The sequence below is a fragment of the Vespa crabro genome, chromosome 11, assembly GCF_910589235.1.
Source record: "Vespa crabro chromosome 11, iyVesCrab1.2, whole genome shotgun sequence".
In the NCBI taxonomy this organism is placed as follows: Eukaryota; Metazoa; Arthropoda; class Insecta; order Hymenoptera; family Vespidae; genus Vespa; species Vespa crabro.
Window position 1 is genome coordinate 6,624,270 of NC_060965.1, and position 23,969 is coordinate 6,648,238.

A 23,969-nucleotide genomic window follows, 5' to 3' on the forward strand; every position below is an offset into this window, starting at 1 on the left:
CGAAACAAATGGAAAAAAAAAGAGGAAAAAAGAAACAGTTCTTCCTCTGTTCGTAACGGACGAATGCAATGATTATTCGTCGCGCGATTTCAGAAGCAACGGCAAGAGATAGGTGGAGGTTGAAGAAGGGCGAGAGGGAGGTTGAGAGGGGTAGCCATCTTTTGTTATCGCCGACCAGTTATTCTGGTGGGTCAACTTTTTTCTCACCCGTTGGTACAAAAGCCATGCCAGCGAGGAAACTGTGGTAAGATTTTGGCAGCATGGACGGTCGATGCACGGCTATGGTAACAGCTTGACGTTGTTGTTGTTGTTATTGTTGATATAATTGTTATTGATATTGATATTGAAATTATTATTATTATTATTATTATTATTATTATTATTATTATTATTATTACTATTATTAATTTATTTATTTGTTTATTTATTTATTTATAATCACTATTATATAAATACATTTCTGTACGAAAAAGAAAGTAAATACTACTTATTCGTATTACGTAGAGTGTTACTTACGTATTACTCAAAAGAAGTTTAAATAAAAATCAAAAGGAAAAACAAACAAACAAAAATAAGAACAAGGATCAATGAAGTTTCTCTTGCGTCTAATAATTCGCCCTATCGAGTAGTGTTCGCTCGTGTGAACTCTACAGAAGGAGATATAAACTTGTGTTGGGGGGGGATTTGCTATATATATATATACAATATGTGTATCATGTCGTGCGTGCGCGTTAAAAAGAGAGGCAAAGTTTAGTGAGAAAAAGGACGAATAAAAAGAAAGAAAAAAGATAGAAAGTGAGAGAGAAAAAGAGAGAGAGAGAGGGAGAGAAAGAGAGAGAGAAGAAAGAGAGGTTGTCCCACGGGCGGGGCTCGTAGTGCGAGCGAGATAGAAGCAAAAAGAGAGGAAGGAGTATTGGCTGGCGGGGAAGGGGGAGCTTGAATCCCGCAGCGTAAAACTAAGCATGCCACTCGTGGCGTCTCAGTCGCAGGATCGCACGCGCACCGTCAACGCAGTGGCGTCTGATTCTCCTTCCTATTTTACCGGTCATCACACGTAAACTAACACACGACAAGATTTACACGTATCATTCTATGTATATATAGTACCTTTCTTCTCGGTGTATGTAAGAGAGAAAGAGAGAGAGAGAGAGAGAAGTATTGGAAAAGGAAAGAGAAGGTGAGAAAAAGAAGGAAAAGAATAGAGAGATATATTCTATATATATATCTGTATATATATGTATATATACACATATATATATACACAATATATATATATTTTCTATCTTTCTCTTTGAATGATATCGAACGGTATTTCGATGTGAGAAAAAAAAAGAAAGAAGAAAAGGGGAAAAATACGAAAGAGACACTCTCTCTTTCGAATTCACAGGATTGTATATACATACATGCACACACACGTATATATGTACATACGTGTATGTATATATGTGCATGGCTTTACTACGCGCGTGTTACTTCTGGACAGACTACGAGGTGTTTGAGGTTAGGAACAGTCGTATTCGTCATTTGCTCTCCGTCTACTAGTTTATCAGTCGATTTAATCTGTGTGCAGCAGCAATAACAACAGTAACAGCAGCAAGGTGGTTTCTTTCAGACTGGTTGAGAACTATATATATATATGTATATATATTTGTAGGCTCCTGTGCATATACAAACACGCACACAACACATACGTATATATATATATGACGAAGAAAAAAGGAAGAGAGAAAAAAGAGGGTAGATAGTAGACGTCGCTTGAATTACCGAAGCACTGCCTGGTGAGATGAAGACGAGCGAAAAGAGTTGAACGTCGAAGAGTAAAGAGTAAGAAGGATAGAGGAAAGCGAGAGGGGTACACGACCGTCGGTTATGTTCAACTGTAAAGAAGAAGAAGAAGAGAAGAGGCAAGGCTAATGGCTCTTAGGATAGAAGGAAAAGAACACTGAACGGGTCATACCAATGACGTAAAAGGTAACGGATCTTTTTTCTTGTTTATTTTTTTTCTTTTTTACTAATATGTGTATACACGTTCGATTTTTTTCTTTTCTTTCATCTTTTTTTCTTGTTTTTATTTTTTGAGCGAATATAACATTCGACGTTATTTCGTTTGTCATTCATATAAGAACAGAATAAGCAAATCGATATAAAGAATTATAACAGTATTGTCGAGAATTGATTGAATTGTATCCCCTTTCATAGTGTTAGTTCGTAGACATTTTGTATAATTGGTATGAGAGGATGTTATAAAAGGAGAGATACATATATAACTACTTACAACTACTACGTAGTTTATGAAGAGGTTAGGATTTTCGTTTTTATATTAATGTCTCAGCTTGTATATATAAATATATATTTCTCTCTCTCTCTCTCTCTCTCTCTCTCTCTCTCTCTCTCTCTCTCTCTCTCTCTCTCTCTCATACAAACACTGTTGTTTTTAACCAAGCATCAAGGTTATCAACGTAATTTTTTCTTTTTAAATGAATGGTATATTTATATAATGTATACAAATGTGTGTGTGTGTGTGGGGCATATATATATATATGCATATATATATAGTTGATAAAAATCAATATTTCGTACGTTCCTTTCTCGTGTAACTAGATACCCGGATAAATCTATCGAGTATTACGTAGTTCATATCGATTCTTTTGTGCCACGTACGTTAAAAGGACTCTCTCTTTTCTGTCTGTCTCTTTCTCATACACACTCTCTTCCTCTTTTCTCTCTCTGTCTCTCTCTCTCTGTCTCTCTCTCTCTGTCTCTCTCTTTCTCTCTCTCTTTCTCTCTCTGTCTCTCTGCCTGCTGTCTGTCTCTGCTGCTTTCTCATATACCATTCTCTTTCTCTTCTTTCTCTTTGTCCTCTGTCTATCTCTCACACACACTCCTCTCTCTCTCTCTCTCTCTCTCTCTCTCTCTTTCACACACACATATTTTCTTATAAAAATCGATTATCTTTCGTAATAACGAAGTCAATCATTTGCCTATATTAGGTCATTCGCATCGACAGTACGATAATTTTCTATAAGATGGAAACTAGATTTTAACTGACGTTATCTGTTGTAAGCATTTGTATATGTCGTCTATTATCTATTAATTGGCATAACCTTTAACGTAAAGACGATACTTTAGCTTTTAAACGAAAGTTATTGTACCACGTTGTTAAGAAGAATTTCTCTAACTCTTCAATCTGTGGTTGTGTAGGATATAAAATTTTTCTGTAATTCTCTGTCTCTTTCTTCAACTCCTTGTCGCGGTATTTAGAGGTTTCATTAAAGTAAATTAAAGGTTGGCTAAACTTCGTCGAACCGTAGATTTTCACTGAGTATCATATTGGCTGTGTTATAACGTCAGGTTCGTTATTAAATTTAAAGATCGTGTATACAAATCGTGAGCCGATCGTTAGAGAAAATTCTATATTTCTTGTTAAGCCGATCTTTAAAAGTATTATAACGTATTAAGTATTCGATATTATTTATTGATAACGATTCAACGAGTTACGATAAATATCGAAATTCGTTCGGTGAAAAGAGAAATATTTTTCATATGCGTTTATAAAACTAACCTAAAAGTTATTGTATGGCAAATAATAAATAACGTTGGATATCGTCTCCGTTGCCGTTTTTGTGTTATCGTTAAAGAAAATTTTGTTTTGCTCCTTAATTGATTTTCGATTAGTAAAACATCAGATATTCGATATTATTTGACGATAATAATTCGATAATAAATCCAGTTACTATATAAGAATGTTTACAATAAAAAAAATGGCGTCGTATGTTCATTAGAATAACTTAAAATTATTTTCATATTATACGTACAAAGAAGAACCGAGGATATTTAACATTAAAGAAAAAAGAAAGAAAAAAAGAAGAAGAAAGAAAAAAATATGATACCGCGGGTAAATAACCTAAAATAACGTTACTTCTATTTATTATATGGCAAAGAAGGAAAAAAAAAGAAGAGAAAAAAAATGTTACTGTACATAAATTCGAGTATGTTTAGAATTGAAAAGAAGAATGGCATAATTTAGGTGAATAACCTAAAATTACGTTATTCTTCATTTATTATACCTACATCAAAGAAGGAAAAAAAGAAAAGAAAGATGCAGATAAAGAAATAAATGAAAGATAGAGAGAGAGAGGGAGAGGGAGGGAGACGTGAAAGAAAAAAAGCTTTCTTTTTTCTTCCTCGTTTCTACGTTCTTAGAGGATCTCAATTATAATTGAGAAATAGCGGCACGTAAGAGCAGTCGTTGGAGCATCATCTTCGTAGAGAACTCCCGAGCATCGTCGGTTTAACTTGAGCGTGTGTAAAGGCACTTTATCGGGTAGACGTCGACGTAAACATACGGGATGTAGAAGCTGCTTTTGCACGCGTATGAGAGAGAGCTAGAGATAGAGATAGTGATAGAGAGAGAGAGAAAGATATATATATATATACATACAATATATATCCGTGCACGAGAGTCAGAGTCGCGCACGGAAACGTGACGGTCTCGTACTACCTGTTATGCCCAGGTTCGTTCCCACGGTTCACGCGTGGCTTTCGAGCCCGTGTATCCCGACCCGTTTTCTCTAGCGTGCATGCGTGTGCGAGCTCAGGATATTCGTGAGAGAACCCTAACGCCGAATTAGTTTCCTTTTCATATATTTCTCTTTCTCTTTCATTCATTCATTCTTTCTTTTGTTTTTTTTTCATTTCTTTCTTTCGTTTTTTTAGTTTTTTTAATTTCTTACTTATTTTTCATTTCTATTTTTATTTACGTCAAATGAAACTTCGATCCATATGTCAGAATCGTTTCTCGTTGTGTGTCAGAATTGATTCTCGTTGTAAACTCGTTAAATTTCATATTGAAGTTTTCTAAGAATTAAAAGTTTTTCTATTTTAGTCAATGAATGTAGAGGTCGTCAATTCAAGGATCGTATAAAAATATCTCATTAGAGCAATAGGGGAAAAAAAATGGAAATATATTAAATAAAAGTTTCGTTATTTCGTGCTTGAAATATTTTAAGATTTTTAAAGGTACGAAGTAAAATAATGAACTATCGATTAAATCGAAAGTTTAATGACTTTTTTTATTTTTTTCGTGGTATATCCTGTAATTTTTTTTTTTGTTATTAATTAAATATTTGAATCAATTATCTTTCAATAAATTATTAAACAAGTGTATATGACAATAATCAACGAGATATTAGCGTATATAATTATATGACCCAATAGTACATATTTTTGAATGTAAATAATCTCTTAAAAGGTAAATAAGAAAAGGGAAAAACAAACAAAATAATAATAGAATATGTCCAGTTGTTAAGTCATGGTAAGACTATTAATTGAGAACAAAAATTTGGAAATTAATTTATTATAATACAACTAAAAATAATTCATTTAATTCAATAAATGTTCGAATCATTATCGATATTCTTTAATTATACTTCTTCATACATTTTATAAAATTTTAAGTACTATTTGATATAATTTTCCTTTGTAGTTCTTCTGGATTTCAATTTCGCTAACATTAGTATTACTATTTCTTTGCCTACATAACAGACGTTAATATCACGTTAATTATTAACTTTAGATCTGTACTTGTTTAACAGTTCTTCAAAGACAATTGATCAAGGTATATAACTAATTTAAAAAATACTGGTCAGTTTTTCATAAGAAAAATTAAAAATTATTAAACTTCCAATTTAAAAGAAAATTTTATATTTTATTTCGTATTTTTAAAATGTTTGACACACGAAATCATAAAATTTTTCTTAATATGAATATAACATTATACTTAATATATATATATATATAATATATAAGATATATATATTTTTCTTATTATATATATATTTTTTTTTCTTCCAAAAAATGAGATATTCAATTGGGCTCTTTAATTTATTATTACCCTGTATGTAACTGTCAAATTTTTATGTTTAATAAATTATTGTTATTAATAATATATTTTTTTTTGCTTTTATTACTTTTATTTCTATTCGTAATTATACTTATTTTACATTTGCATTATATTTTTATTTTTAACGAATGAACAATAATGAATGTCGTAGATAATGAAACCTTTTTATACGGATGGGAAAATTGAGGTTATGATGGTACTTGAACAAGTTTCTCTTTTCCTTAGTTATATTTATTTCCCTCTTTCTTTTCTTTCTATTATTATGATAATAATTAGGAGTTTTCCAAGAATTGTTATCTTTCAATTCGGATAATTGACGATCAGTATATAACGAATTGCCAAGATTAATAATATTTAGTAATGATTTTAAGATAATAAGAACATTTTATTACATCTCGAGAAATTGAGGTTATAATACACTACACCGAATTTCTCTTTCTTAAAGTAGTATCTGCAAATTAATTTTAAATAACCTCGTTATATTACTAACATTCTTTAATATTTTATATATTCGTTTATTTTTTTATATTTGACAATTTTCCAACGAATTAAAGTTTTCGTTATTTGAACGATGAAAAGCGTACGCGTGTATGCCCGTAATTAATTATTTAAATTAATTATTTAAATTAATAATATTTATTAAATAGGACATAGATAATAGGATCTTTACTACACATGAGAAAATTGAGGTTATGTTACTGCAGCGAATTTCTCTTACCCATGATGATCTCTTTCTTTTCTTTCTATTCAGACTTTTTATATTGTGAGAACTTAGAACTGTTTCTTTTAATTAATTGTCTTCGAATATCTTTATTGTCAACCATAGGATTTCTATACATTCGTTCGTTTTCATATTTGATATCTTTCTAAGAATTATCTTTCTATTTGAATAGTCAACGAACATAGCACGTTTCTATGTCTAATCAATTATTCAAAGCAACAATATTTAATAAATATATCAATTCTAGATGAAATAATTAATTGAAGTTATGAAAAAATCCTGAGATACGTATAAGTTACATCAAATTTTCGTTGATAAATATTTATGTTAATGTTATTAACTCTGACCAATTTGCATTCAATGGATTATTACGTCACAAATTTTCGGTGTTTTTCCTTTTTTTAATGAATCTTTCTAATCAGTCCAACATATATTTTTGCATTATAATATTTACTCAGTGTATAGATTAGGCTTATAATTGTTTAATAATTTTTTATAAATAATTGATTAAGATATATAATTAATTAAACAAAAAGAAATACAGAATGTTATATAAGAAAAATTGAAAGTCATTAAAATTTCAGTTTAATTGAAAATCAAGTATATTTTATTTCGTACTCTTAAAATATTTTAAGTATAAAATCATGAAACTTTTCTTAATTCTTCTAATGTCGATTAACATTTAAAAATACCTTAAAAAATATGCGATTTTTGAAGTATCTATTAAAATAAAACTTTTTTTTTCTTTTTTTTTTTTAATGAAGGTGTATCACGGTTTTTTTATTTTATTTTATTTTAGTGTGAAATATATATACGTAGTTTTATGTGAAAGAAAGGAAAGCAATTATTTTCCATAAATAAAAGTTTATACCGATTAGTGAAATAAACAATTTTTTTCTTTTATTTTTTTGTTTTTCCGTGAAAACATTAAAAATTATATATACTTTCGCAATAATATCTCACACAAAATTTGATAAAACACACATATTCTTACAGAGTAAACGTATATAAATAAATATAACTTATACAACATAAACTTAAATGATATTATAAATAACTTACATAATTAATAAATATATAAAAGTATTTTATAGAAATAAAGTATCATTTCATCCGTTTAAATTATATTAAAACTTCAAAGGTATTTTTCTTAAAACACGAAGTGCCGATATGCTCTAAGGTACTAAAAAGGTTAATATATATATATATATATATTTTTTATTTTTATTTTATTTTTTTTTCCATTATTCCCCTACCAAACGAAATATTTAACTGGTCATTAATTTATAAATCAACCCGTATATAGAAGCTTTCCTCCTTTTATCGAGATAAAACGTTAGGAAATATTGTACGTATCAACGATTTTAGTGACCACCAATCCGATTATTCCATGTTCAACGTAAGGCGTAAAAAACTGTGAGTCACGAGTTCGAAAATGTTCTTTCGTTGAACTTCTTGGAAGTAAATACTAGCGAGAAAGAGAGAAAGAGAGAGAGAGAGAGAGAGAGAGAGAGAGAGAGAGAGAGAGAGAGAGACAGGAAATATCCCGTTTAGTGGAAACTAGAGATAAAAGCGAGTACTCTAATGGTTCTCCGCGGATTACTATACTCCTTTCGATAAGAAAGAAAAAAGAATAAGAAGATGAAGAAAAAGAAGAAGGAGAGGAAGAAGAGAAGAAGAAGGAGGAGGAGGAGGAGGAGGACGAAGACGACAACGACGATGGGCAGCAGTTTCATGTCGGCGTATCTGCATGGAAGCTGGGGTGACTCACGAGCCTTCTAAAAGTAGCTGTTCGCCGATAAACAGGCTCTCCTATCGCAAGTAGTCACTTTTAACTTGAAAAACTTGCGGATAATTTTTGTGGGTGATAGGGGTGATAGGGTAGTAAAGTAAAGTGGAATGAGGTTAGGTGAGGTAAGCTGAAGTGAAAAGATGGAAGGTAAAAAGGACGTATCTCTTCGTTTCTTTTTTTTCTTTTTTCGCAATCTTCCATACTTTCATATGTTTTATATTTATCTATATCTTCTTTTATTTGATCGATAGAAAATCAATTATTACAATAGTTAATAAATGTTAGGTATATCCAATTCTGTTTTTACGCGATATATACGTGTTTCCGAATAATACGTGTAAATATATATATATATATATATATATATATATATATATATATATATATATATACTGTATTTGTAAAAAAATGGAAGAGATTAGTTCCAGAGCTAAATAAAAAAAAAGAATAGAAAGTTAGCGAAAATAATGTTATAAAATACATGAAAGATCGTGTTAATCTTGATGAAATTTTATCATTTTTACGATCTTGCACTTTTTTATTTCATAAACATTGCACACGTAGATATATAAAAATGTATTGTTATATAAGGTAAATAATCATTTGAAAAGAAAAATAACATATTAGAAATTCATAAATTAGTTAAAAATTCGAAATATAAAATAATGTTCGATATATAGAATAAAATTCGAAAAATTAGGCTAAATGATATTGAGTCCTCGCACGTAACAAGATTTCATTCGTTGTACTTTTCTTTTCTTTTCTTTTTTTTTTCTTTTTCATTTTTTCTTTTTTGTCTGACAATTAACGCGCATACACCAGTTTGCGTAAGACCAATTATAATCGGTATAAAAAAGAACAACAGGGAGCTGAGTAATGCGAAACAAGCGTCGCATTTACTATAATACGTAACAATTTTTTTCCCCTTGGAATTTCGATGGATTGCATGTTAAATCAAAACAAATTATGTAAAGAGAAAGAAATTTTTTCTTTCTGTTTTTTCCTTTTTTTCTAATTCTTCTGTTTTTTTTTCTTTTTTTCTAAAACAAAATCGTGTGAAAAATAGTTTGTGTGAAAAAAACCAAATTAGATGTATATCAAAAAGTTCTATATAATCAAAGTATTGTAAGTTTCATGTTATAGACAATTTTTGTTTAAGATACGAAAGAAAATGGAAATCAGATTGTAAACGTCAAGTACTTCTAAAAAAAGAATATAATTATTTGTCTTATTTCATTTTAAATTAGCACTTATTTAATTATTAGAAAATTGATATTAACAAAGCACATAAGTCGTAATACAAATTTATATATAATGTTTTTTTTTTTTTATATATAATTTTTCTATATAATCTTGTTGTACCTAAAATATAAAATTTTTATTCAACCACAAAAAAAGAAATTAAATATCAGATTATAAATGTCGAATTATTTTTCTAAAATTGTTTACAAAGAAATATCGACACTTTTTCTTTTTATAAATTCATATAATCAAAAACAACAACAACAACAATGATTGATAAAAAGAGAATACTCGATGATCGATAATACTAAATGAATTAATATTATCAAATTATAAATTAATTTTAAATTAATTTTATTAAATCTAATCGTCGAATAATCAACATTGAAGACGGATAAGATTTCGCGTTCGTTCGTGCGTAAGATAGACAGACAGACAGACAGACGGACAGACAAATAAACAGACAAACAAATGAACAGATAGACAGAGAAAGTGTAAGATGATGGTCAAAGGAAATTGAAAGGAAGTTACTCTCGCTTGGAATTACGTTTTATCGATCCACCGATCCTACAAGCGATCAAGCATCGCGAAGAGAAACCAACCTCTCTTTCATCTTTTTAACATCTCGAAAGCCGGAGCAGGAAATCACGAGAAAGTCTCGCATAATGCGGCTTCTTAGGGAGAAAAATATTCAGACGGGAAGTATTGAGTCACATCTTAGAGAGATAGAGAGGAAAGGGGGAAAGAGAGAGAGAGAAAAGGAGAGAGAAGGAGTTACGCAAAGCCTTTCACGGTGGTTGGATCAAAGAAATTACGGAGGAATAACTCTTTTCTCCTCTCTACTCCCCCGTCAATTTCCACCTCTTTATTTCTTATAACGCGTATATGCGTATGCGCACTCGAATCGAACGAGACACGTAGAGATCTTGATAAATTCGTCGCTTTCTCTCTTATCTTTCATTATTTTCGTCTCTCTTTGTTTCTGGTAATATGTATCTGCCTGTATCTGCCTCTCTGCCCATGTGCAATCATGCGGAAAAAAAAATATGCATCATATTCTCGCTCATTGGCTCTCGTTCTTTAAAAACCATTGCGTTTTATACATGAGTGGAACTTTTTTTTTCTTCTTTTTTTTTTTTTTTATCCACTTCCGATGGTACCCACGTACTCTACGTTCGATTATATATATCGTACCTCCTACGTGCCTAATTACAACTTGATTGTCCATAAGGAAAGAGATTTGATTAGAAGAAAATGGTGGTATTAGCGAGAGGAGTGCTCGATGACGTTTTTTTTTTCTTTCCCTTTTCTCTTTTTAACTTTTTCTTTTTCTTATTATCGGATAATTACTTTTATATACACGCACACATATACACAAATGTATAGAAATCGTTTTTCGATAGTGTAATCGTATTGGACGAATCTATCGTTTGATAATAAATTTCAAAAACTTTTATCGTGTCGTATTAGATTTAATGAAATAGATTCTGTCCATTTTATATTTGCAAGAATTCGTTTTTATGTAAAAAAAAAAAAAAAAAAAAAAAAAAAAAAAAAAAAACGTTTTATACAAAATATAGTTCTGTTTAGTATTCAAAATTTTTTTTAGAATGAAGTGTCATCTGAAGATAATTTTCAACGAATAAAATTTCGTCGAAATATAATAAAAAAAAAAAAAGGAAAGAAAAAAAAAATTTTATTTAAAAATACGTTTTTTAACTAACACGATTGTGTATATATATATATATATATATATATATATATACACAATATATATATATATATATATATATACATATTTAAAAAAAGGAAATTGTCCACTGCAGGAATTTTTTTTTTTTTTTTTTTTTTTTTTCCAAGGACGTATCGTTTTATCTATTTTAAATTCAAAAGATACGATTGAGACAAGAAAATGGTTAATATTAATAAATATTATATATATACCGATAAAAATAATTGTGTTTTTAAATTCAAGTTAATAATAATAAAAAAATAAAAAAAAAATCATGCATTACTTAGAAAAAATTAAATAAAAATTAAAATAAAATCGATATTTCATAAACATCATAAAAAATTATTATTGCTTCTTTTTTTATTTTTCTTTTTATTTTATTTTACTTTAATTTAAAAAAAGAGTAAAATTTTTTTGATAGATTTAATATATACACATATAAAGAGAAATAGTGGGAGAGAGAGGGGGGGGAGAGAGAAAAAGAGAAAGATTACACCGAAGTTGAGTTCATCCAGACAGGTAGTCTTTAAGTTCGCTCGTGCTTGGGAGGTTTGGCCGATCGGTTTGCTTTGAGCCTAAGTCGTCTTCTCTTTCTTCGAGCGTTCATCTTTATTTTCTCTCTCTCTCTCTCTCTCTCTCTCCCTTTTTTCTCTTTTTTTTTCTTTACTTACCTACCTACCTTTACCATCTCTTTCTTTCTTCTTTCTTCCACGTGAAAGACAGAATCGCGTGACCGCCTACCTACCTGCTAACTTCAAATTACTTTCTTGGAAGAAGTGAGGAATACCGTTTCCCACACCAACGTTTTTCGAAACCCTCCCCTCTTCTTTTCTTCTTCTTCCTCTTCCTCTTCCTTTAGTTCTTTTTTTTCTTCTTTTTCACTCCGGTAATAATAATTTCGACTCCATGAAAATTCTCTCTTTCTCTCTCTCTCTCTCTCTCTCTCTCTCTCTCTCTCTCTCTCTCTACACACACACACACACACATATATATATGTACTTATTTATTTTTTCACAATGTAACACTCTATATATACATATATTTATTTAGTTAATCAATTTATTAATTTAATTAATATAAATTAATTAATTAATATTAATATAATATTTAGAATTTAAATATGTATGTGTGTGTATAAAATTTTTAATTATGAAAAAATAAATCGAAAATGTACAGTACAGTTTTTGCATATTCGAGAAAAACAATTTTTAGGATTTATTAGATACATTTTTACTTGCAGGTAGTTCCAATTTGTTTTGCACACATATATATTTTTATGGCCTCTCCAAGTCAGATTTATTGAAGAAATATTTCTCACCTTCTTTCCTTTTTGATATTTTATTTCGTCGTTTCCTAAACTTTTCTTATGACGGTGTATTTGAAGTATTCTATAATTTTAAACGAACAGTTTGATTATTTCATAGGCTAGATAGATATTAATAATAAATAAATTAAGCAAGTATATATATATATATATATATATATATATATGTATAATAAAATGAACAATAATTATACTTAAATTTTAATTGTGAAAAAAAAGGATAAAAAAAAGACGAACGTATAAAAATAATAAAATAAATATTTTCATAATTTTTCATGGAACATGATAGTTTGGGAAACACTGCTTCAAATTCATTCTCGTTTTTTATACTTTATTATAGCCCTATTCATTTATTTTTATAACCGTTATAACTCTGGTGCAATCGTGAAGTTGATTTCGTAATTTTTTTTTTTTTATTTCTTTTTACGAAAATTGCTTACTCGTAAATATTTAGGTCAGAATGACGATAAGGTAAATAACGTGGAAAGTGTCGTCCTCGTTTTTTCTTTTTTTTTTCTTTTTAACGAAAAAGAATGAAACAAGCATTGTTCGAATGAGTTTTATCAGTTTTATTCACACAAAATTTCTCATCTGGTAGACGAAAAATGAACGCTCTTTTTTCCTTTTTTTTTTTCTTTCTTTTTTAATCTTTTTTCTTCTCTTTTCTCTGATAAGAAAGAGGAGTCTAATTACATAGATCTTCGCACGAATATATACAGCACGTTTCAAATTTTTTTCCGACAGATTGTATTAGTATGTTTCACGAGTGAAAATAAGAAAAAAAAGAAATTATTTTATACAAACATAGACTTGAATATATCTTATTAAATGATTTATAATTATATTCTTGATGATTTATGATCAAAATTATATTATTAATAAGTAACGACGATCTATTTCCGTTCACTGTTTATTTTTTTCGTTTCAAAATGTTTACCATACGATTGCATTTGAATTGTCGTCGAAAGTTTTTTTTTTCGATACTACTCGAATTTTCTTGCTCTCCCACCCCCACTTCCCCTCTCATACATGATTATTATGAATATTTAAAATATCTTCTTCTATAAACGTTCCTTCATCGATTCCCATAGATCTCTTCCATAATATAATGGAAAATAATAATTTTCTTACACCGCACGTAAAAAAGTATCATTCACAAAATTGTAGTCATTTCTAATATTATTCTATTATTCTTTTTTTCGTCTTCTTTTTTTGTTTTTTTTTTTCTTTTTAGTGTTTACTATTCACATAGAGAATACAGTATTGTATTAATAATAAGAACAAGTTCGTTATTATTGAATTTAAATGAAATTAAATTAAATTTAATTTATTTTAATTTACTCTTTTTCCTAACTTTTATAATAGAGCAACATTTTAAATTTGTAAGTCTACATTCATATAACTTTTTTATTTTTTTATTTTTAATCGCTTCAAATGTACTGTGACACAGTTTTACGAAAAAAAAAGAAAAAAAAAATAAAAGAAAGAAAAACTTGAAACCTGAAACGTCCTGTGTACGTATATAAGTATGTGAACATTTAAATATACAGCGGTAATAATCAGAAATAAGAAAAAGAAATAGATAGAATGATAAAGAGAGGGGGGAAGGAGAGAGAGAGAAAAAAGAGAGAAAAAAGAGAGAGATCGTCGGTCGGGAGAAATGAGACGAGTGTTCCGTTCTTGCAAAAATATTATCAACTAGCTGTATGGTGTCGGGGTCGAGTGAAAATTACAGTTACGCCGTTAAAGTCGTCGTCGGAAAGGCAACAATCCGTAATATTCTGTAGCCGCGTCGTTAAATCCAACGGTCGGCGTTATTCACCTTTATGGATACTTAAGCGTAGTTTTCATGCCTACCGACTACCATACAAAACCGCCACTGTCGCCAGCTCATTGGCTAAAATCGTTTTTTATCTTTTCTTTCTTTCTCTCTCTCTCTCTCTCTCTCTCTCTCTCTCTCTCTCTCTCTCTCTTTCTCTCTCTCTCACTCTCCGCGTATCTACTTTCCATGGGCTTGTTACTGAAATTAATTAGGTCATTCTATACTTTTTCTTTTTCTTTCTATCTCTGTTTTTCCTTTTTTCTTTTCCTTTTCTCTTTTTCAATTTTTAATTTTTTTTTTTACTCGCTTGGTTTTTGTTTCATCGTTGATAAGATATTGAATATCAGATTGATTTTATAATTAATGTCGGTATTTTTAACATCATGTATCTGAGTAAACAACGTTGCATTCAATATATACGTATATATATATATTTTTTTTTTTGAAATTAAATATGTATTTACGTAAATATATAAATTGCATACGAAGTAAATGAACATTCTCTGGTTATCACTTATTAGCAAACTCGATAGAATGATGATAGATGCAATTTATTTTGTATTACTGTAATATAGTGTTGTTTATTTACAACATGAATTACTGATAATTCTGACGTTACGTATGTCGGCCAATCCGTACAATAACAACCATAATAATTATAATACCAAATGTAATTTCCGGTTTAAAAAAAACACGTTTAGAAATTGAGGGCAATCGATGAAATAGTACGTACGTACGTACATATTTATCGAGGTATAGTAAAAAAGAAAAAAAAATAAATAAATAAAAAGGAGATAAAAAAATAATCCTTTTCTGTAGTATTTAATCTTTTTTTATCTTTGTATTTTTTATATTTTTTAATATCCCTGGAATAATTAACAATAGTTATCACGAATCCGATTGTTTTGCGCATTATTATTGTTATTATTATTATTATTATTATTATTATTATTATTTTCTTTTCTTTTCATCTTTTTTATCTTTTTTTTTTTTTTTATTTTCTTTTTATTCTTAATAAACGAATTTTGTTCAGGGAGTTAGTGCGGTCCTATTCTTTCTTTCTTTTTCTATTTTTCTTTCTCTTTCTTTCTTTCTTCCTTTTTTTAATGTAATTTACGTTATGGATTAATGCCATGAAAAATACAGGAATACGATCGCCTAACAGGATGAGACATGATACTTTCTCATACACACACAGAGAGAGAGGGAGAAAGAGAGAGAGAGAGAGAGAGAGAGAGAGAGAGAGAGAGAGAGAGAGAGAGTTATGCGCGATTAATCTCGTGGTGTTGGTAGCTCGTGATTTGATCGATCCTAGTCTCTCGTTTGTTTTCAAGCGGCTTGGCGGCCAATAAATTTCCTAAATGGCCGTCGAGCGAGCGATCGAGCGCGTGCACCGCACTGCACCGTATTGCACCGTATTGCACCGCATCGCATCGCACCACAAGACAACACAACACGGTACAACACGTCACACCAACATCAGTACCAATACCATCTCTTCGTATAAATTTATACGAGAAGAGTATACTCGACTACTATGAGACCAGACGACAGGAGAGTCTTCAACATTTTTGCGATCGTCGCGATTGCACACGCTTGTTAAAGTGCAATCTTTAATTACTGGAAATGGTTACACGACGCGAGTTTATCAATAAGTCAACTGCTCAAACTAGAGGGCATACATTCTCTCTCTCTTTCTCTTTCTCTCTTTCAAATTATTATTATTATTATTATTATTATTATTATTATTATTATTATTATTATTATTATTAAATATTATTATTATTATTAAATATTATTACAAATACTTTTTTATGATAAATTTATCATAAATCAGCAGGAGAACAAAAGACTAATGTGAAAAAAAAACGAATTATTTTATTTTATATTATATATCTATAATATTTTTTAATTAATTATAATAGTAAAATTAATTTTTTTTCATTTTTTCCTTCTTTTTAGGGTACGATAAGAAGAAGAACGATAAACTTTTGATGAAAACGAATTATTTTATTTCATTATATATGCCTATACTATATCTATTGTTTTTCTTTTTTAATTATCAATATAATACAATTAATAATTCAGTACAATGAGCTATTAATTTATTTATTTCTTTTTTAATAATTTTAAAATGAATTCTGAGGGAGCCAACACAATAAGAACGAACGGATTTCTAATGAAAACGAATAATTAATTTTGTTTATCTTTTCCCTTTTTTTGTGCATGCGTGTGTGGATTTTTTTATTAATAATATAATGCAATTAATAGTTCAGTATATATATTTTTTGCGTTCTTTGACGATGCTTGAAAAGGGTTGGCTCCGGGGGTCCCTCCCGTCTTAAATAGAACAGGAGGAGTTTAGAAAATTTTCATTTGAATGGGCAGTCATAGTTGGGGAAAAAAAGGAGTGAAAAAGAGAGAGAGAAAGAAAGAAAGAAAGAAAGAAAGAAAGAAAGAAAAGAAGAGCGTCGAGTGACACTCATCGTGCGCACGTCGTTGGTAGCTCGACAAATACCTCCAAGTACCCTTTCGAGGTGCCCTTAGTGTCCACGAAAAAGAATGCAAGTGAAGAGGAACTCGTCTTTTGTTATCTCGCGTCTCATTCACGGTAATCAGACGGAAATTCGTGCATCTGTACAAATATATATATCCATATACATATATTAAAGCATTTACATTGAATAACACAGCATTATGACAGAGAGAGCGAGCGAGCGAGCGAGCGAGAGAGAGAGAGAGAGAGAGAGAGAGAGAGAGAGATAAGGTGTGATAAGAGAAAAAAAATAAATAACTAAACGTAATTATAATTGATTGACATGACGATTGGGAAATTTCAAAATAGTGATACACACACGCGTTTAATTCAAATAATATTAGAATTGATACAATTTTAATCGTAACGATAAAATAGTATTAAAGTAAATCGTAAATATTATAAAGATAAATAAATAAAATCTTAGTAACAATAATAATAAGTAACATGCAATTAAATTATATTATTAATTTCATTATTAATGTAATTTTATTGAATGCTTAATTTATTTCAATATATTAACGTATTAGTATTAAATAAACATTTAATGAGAGAAAGATTTGTATATATAATAATAATAATAATAATAATAATAATAATAATAATAATAATAATAATAATAATAATAATAAAATAAAAAAAAGAAGCAAACGTGTTCACAATTGTGCAATCGTATTTTTACAATCGCGCGGAATTTCAATTCGTACGATAACATAATCTTATAATGTCTGAAGAATATCTATATGTAATTCTTTAAAAGCGCATTTTATTACCAAATAAAACTGATGCCGCACGAAATGCGAATGCGAAATTAAAAAAGAAAGAAACAAAGAAAAGAAACCACTAAAATAAATAAATAAAACTTAAGTAATATTAATAAAATAGCAATAAACAGTAAAATAAATTCGCACGGATTAATTTATTTTTATTATCAATGTATTGGGACCAACGAAACTATATCCTCGCATTGTCTGTGTTTACACTACGTTCGTATCATACATAACATACATGAACATATACACGAACCATATACGTACATTTTATATATATATGTACGTAAGTTTACAGTGACGAGCATGGCGGTCGACGGAGTTCTCGTTTCTCGAATACGTTCCACTTAACAAAAAAGCATGAATGAACTACGCGTTCACCGCGGACCAGTCACAACGGTGATCATTCGAGCGTAAGAAGCACTACTCCTTTTTCCTTCGAAAGACGCGGGAAAATCGTTCCTACGTGAGCGCGTCACGGCCGCATTACCGGTACGAAGAAAGTCATATAAGAATGATGGATGGAATTTAAAGAAAATCATTCCTTTGGTACAAACAAATTTTAACGTAGGTAATTTTCAAACGTAGACTTTCGATGTTATTTACGGTCTCATTGAAATTTCGTTTATGCATATTCATTGTATATGAAAAATATTCAAAAAAAGAAAAAGAAAAAAAAAAAGAAAAGAAAGGAAGAAAGAAAAGAAATAAATATTACATTTGTTTGTTCTATCCGAACTGTCTGTTCATTTGAAAATAATTATACGTCAAGTGTAGAAAGAGCTTTTTCGTTTAATATAATACACACACATACACATACACACAAGTACACATTGTCTAAAAAATTCATGTTGATTGATTTTTCATATATATATATATATTCGTATGTATAAAAACGTATACGTATATAAGAATATCTGTAACAAATACTATTAATTTCGTTTAGTTTTTATTTTTTTATTTTATTTTATTTATTATTATTTTTTTAAATCTACTGACACATCACGATCTTCTTATATCTTAGATTAAAAGTGGAATTACAATCTGTACGAACTTTACGAGTGAATATATTTTTTTTTTTCTTTATTTTTTCCTTTTTTATGTCATATCCGTCGAACGATCTTACAGAAATGTATGTAAAATATAATACAGATGAAAAAAGAGAAAAAAGTAAATAAAATATTCGAGCTCAGGAAAATTGAAGAAAGGCTTCGACACTTTCTTTCTTTTTTTCTTATTCTTTCTTTCTTTCCTTTTCCTTTAATTTTTTTTTTGTTTATTGTAACTAAGATCGACTTAAGGGATATAATAGAAGAGATTAGTTTGCGTATCTTCGATTTTTCATTTTGTCACTTGCAAATACTTTGAAGAGTTCGCAAAGAGACAAACAGACAAAGAGAGAGAGGGGGGAAGGGAGGGAGGGAGGGGAGGACGAGAGTAAGAAGAGGAAATGGGAAGAAGGGTGAGGGGGAGACAGGCAGAGAGATAGCGTTGATTCCAGGACGAACGTGGTTAACTGTAAAAATATCGAGGACGAGCTAATCTCTCGTGAAACTTGGCGCGTGTCCGATTCGTCGTTATGCCGGACTGTGGTGTGTTGTGTCTCTTGGTTCGTTAGAGAATGTTGCAGGTGTATCAGAATGCCTCGGGCACCTTTTAGAGAAGGAAAGAGAAGAGGATGAATCTTTCATGAGCCACTTCTCTCTCCTTCTCTTTCTCTCTCTCCCTCTCTTTCTTTTGTTTCTTTTTCTTGCACACCTTCGCTTTTGCCTCGAAATCTAAGAGGATTCAAACGTTTCCATGCAAGTATGCACGTACATCTTTCTTCTTCCTTTATTTAGTTCTTTTTTCTCTTTTATTTTATTCTCTCTCTCTCTCTTTCTCTCTTTTTTTTTTCATTATTATATACAAGACAGTGTCTGTGCGTGTTAATAATGCGTGTGTACGCTACCGTTTCAAAACATTCGAGCGTGCTTGAGAAACAGCCCTTCTTAAACGAGAGTTTAACGAACCGACCTTTTCAGAGAGAAACAGAGAGAGAGAGAGAGAGAGAGAGAGAGAGAGAGAGAGAGAGAGAGAGAGAGAGAGAGGGAGAGAGAGAAATCCATGGAATACGTTTGATCCTTTTACAGTTTCTCCAAGCTGTGAGAGAGCATACATTCGAGCCTCGTCGTTTCGTTTCTTACGTAATTGTCTATCCATCGAACAAAAACGAACAATTATTTTCTCCTTTTAATATCTGTTTTTAATATATTTATTTTTTAATATGATTTTTTTAATGTCTTTTTTTTTCTTTTTGAATTATGCTTTTTTAATATGATTTTTTAATATACCGTGATAGTAACGATTTAGCTTTTACTATATTGAAATATTTTTGATTTTGTCACGTTTGTATTTTTTCTCAGATTAAATGTAGAAAGTTGACTTGTTCTTTATTGATTTAATGGTTAGTCTTTTTTTTATATTCCATTTATTGATATCACAAACTGATATCAGAACTTTCGATTCGTTTCGTTATATATATAAACAGGAAATATTGTTAATTGGGTTAGTTTCTAATCTGTAATTTATGTGACATACATGATAATTTTTATATTTATGACGTTTCTAAATGTGCTATTAATTATATGAAAGCAGATTAAATCATATAATATTTTTCTTTATTGAGATATTTAAAAACTTCGCATTTGTATGTGATAAAATAAATATTTCACCTTTATTAAAAAAAAAAAAAATATTTTACATACTTCCTGTTAGATCTAATGTAATAGATCTTACATATAATTATGAATTTTTGTAGATGTCATATGTAAAAATATTTATTTTCTGATACTTCATATATGATTTAGTATATTTTTAACATTATACGTCAAAAAAAATATTTGTTTTATGCAATATTTATTTTATGCAAGTTATAAACAACAATATTCACGTATATGTTTATAATTATAATCATGTTAACTTAATTTTAGAATAATATTAGGGATTTTTTAAATTAATAATGGTATTTTAATTTTGTGAAATTTTGAGTGTATACGAAAAAATTCATGGAAAATTATATTCCTATTTTTTTTTCTTTTTCTAAATGTTGGGATACTCACATGAAGTAGAATTAATTAAATTTTCATTCATTAGTTATGCAAAATTTGATTAATATTAAAAAAATTGGATTTTCTATATTAGCAATCCAGTGTCTTTTTTTAAGTTTATTACATATAATTTTTTGGCAATTAATTTTTTTTTTTTTTTCCCAATAGCAATACAATTATTCGTTTAAAGAGTTTTAAGGAAAGAAGTTAATTTCACTAAAGATTTTAACTTAAGAAAAAATCTCGAAAATAGCTACAATTTCATACAAATATTACATAGATTTTTAGGTGCATTTTTCCGGGGGAAAAAAAACAAAATGTATCGAAAAGTAAGTGACTTATTTAACCATAAAAACGAACAAGGACAATTATATTTATCGATCAACTCTGCAAAGTCATTTAACGATATATCTTTTTTACTTTTTACTTTCCTTGTTTTCTAAATTATTAAGGTATAAGTAATCATAATAATATAAAATAAATTATAAAGGTAACTACTTTTTTTCAATTTTCTTTTTGTTTTCTTTCACTTAGTTCATTATCATAATTATCATTGATAACAAATAACTATTACGAAATAATTCGTACAAAAAAGTATCATTTAATAACTTTTAATAATTACAGAGAGAAAAAGAGAGAGAGAGAGAGAGAGAGAGAGAGAGAGAGAGAGAGAGAGAGAGAGAGAGAAGTACGCCATGTTTGAAGGAAGATATTTTCCAACGATATAATCGCTATCTGTATATCGTTTCTTCTTAAGGTCGAACTCGTCGTTCGATCGTTCGAAAGAATTTACTTGGGCGAGCATCCGAAATTCTTAGAAAACATTTCTTGTCTTTCATGAGCATCTACGAGTCGCACTTTCGCGCTATTCAAGGTATTTCGAAGAATCGCTTAAGAACTCTGCTATTTTCGCTCGTCCAAGAGGAAACCAAACCAGCCATAGTGTTCTTTTCCGCGTTTCTTCTTCGACTTTTTCCAATTTACGCCTCGCATAAGAGCGCTTCCTGCATCTAAAATTTCATTATTTTCTCCATATTCTTTTTCTCCCTTTTTCTTCCTTTTTCTTATATTTATTCATATTCGTTATTTGTTCGCTCATCACTCTCGAGCTCCATTTCATTTGTATATCTATTTATAGATTTTTTGGTTTATTTTTTATTTATTTATTTATTTTTTTTTCATACAATATTAACTATTTAAATTTAATCAACAAAAAGTTTTGTTCGTTTGACGTATAATTATTTATCTGAATAAAAAATTATTATTATTATTATTATTATTATTATTATTATTATTATTATTATTATTATTATTATTATTATATGTATTAGTAAATTAAATGGAAATGTTCGATAGACCTAATTTATATTAGAACTTTCTCTCTCCCTCCTTCTCTTTTTTCTCTTTCCTTTTCTAATCTTATTCTCAACGCACTTCAATTTGTATTCGTTATGCGATTTATAAGCAGTTAAATCATTGTCTTCGATTTGATTTGATTTATCAATCGTATACTATGGCAATAATTGCACGGGTCCTAATATACCGTACATAGACACACACACACACAAATATATATATATATATATATATATATATATTGTATGTGTGTATCTATCTATATGTATTTACTCTGAAGAAGAAAATTTATATCGAATGGTTTGCGAGCGGCATAAAATTCTTTCTATCTCTTTCTTTCTTTCTTTTTCGTTTACTTTCACTTCAATTGTTTCAAGCGATTCTCTCACATTATATCTTTCGAATTGCTCGTTATAACGCCCGCACGGCAACGTTTTCCCTCAGTAATGATTGTATCGTTACTACCGTGTAAAACACGATGAGAGAGAGAGAGAACTATAGATCGTTTGATCGTTAACTCACATACACAACATTCCTTTTAAATAATTTTGCGAAAAGTTATTTTCTTTTTTCCCCCCCTTTGTCTTGTTTTTTCTTACTTTTTTTATCTTGTTTATTTTTCTTTCCTTTTTCTTTCTTGTTTTTGTTTTGCATTATAGCAATAATGCAAGTGTTCGTGCAGTTAATAATCAATAAATTCCATTTAATTTTGTTTTATCTACATTAAAAGAATAAATATCTATGTAGTTATATTGATATTATTCGAGACTGGATCTAAAAATTTGATTATAATCAGCTACGAATTTGGAAGTCGAATGAAACGAGGTCGCACAAGATAGTTTTCATTATTCAAACGATATGCAAATTATCAGAAAAAAAAGAAAAAAAAAATATAGAAAAAAGTAGGAAATGAGAGAAAAAAAGAAGAAAAAAAAAGAAGAGGAAGAACAAGAAGAAAGAGATAAAAACAGGTTTGAGTTTACGAAGCAATTAAATGGTTCCACTTTTAGTGACAGTGCATGATGGTATTGGTTAGTACCAGCACATTTAGCGGTTTCCATTTTTAGTTGTTACGAACGTGACGAATTCGAATTCTTTTTTGGAAAAGGAAAGCTAGTAGCTAAATCCGGGATAAACTAATTCAAATATAATAGGTCAATTGACTTTTGGTCGATCGATTCAACCTTTTCTCGTTATTTATGTTAGACGATAGATACTGGAATAGATACATCGATTATTGATAGATAAGACATTGAATTCATGTAAAAGCCGTTTTCTTATGCGTTTGTTTTAGGCCAAAAAATTTACGCGATATTGGAAATGACCATGACGTAGACTTATCGCAATAGGTTGATCGATCCGATCTATCGGGTCTATCGATAAATAGATGCATAGATAGATTGATTGATAATCTCTCAAGATGTCAGGTCAGAACTCTTTCGTGACATCATCGTCGTATTTGTAAGAACGGCCTCAACGACCTCGTAGCACTCTTGGCAAACGGCGAACAAGGCCGACTACTTTGCCACATGTAACTTTTACTTATTCCTCAGGAGCGCGCACCTACGTTTCACTCGCAACGGATCGCGACCGAAAGGAGCATTAATCACCGAGGCTTCGACTTAAAGGTAGCCAGGCCTCTCCTGTATCGACGACTCACAAGTTTAAAATCTCTTTTCAATG

The 23,969-nt window shown here is 29.5% G+C and overlaps 1 protein-coding gene across 3 annotated transcripts in view; it reads left to right on the forward strand.

Annotated features, from left to right (window-relative positions):
• Window positions 1–830: 830 nt before the first annotated feature.
• Window positions 831–23,969, forward strand: part of LOC124428068 (MICAL-like protein 1) — a 59,900-nt gene continuing 36,761 nt past the window's right edge. The window contains exons 1-2 of one of the 3 annotated variants that reach the window (XM_046971670.1): window positions 831–1,500; window positions 1,655–1,971. The gene's annotated coding sequence lies outside the window, so the exon portion shown is untranslated. Of the gene's footprint in view, window positions 1,972–23,969 lie in introns of all 3 variants that reach the window. The other 2 variants (XM_046971671.1, XM_046971669.1) reach the window with 2 other exon arrangements.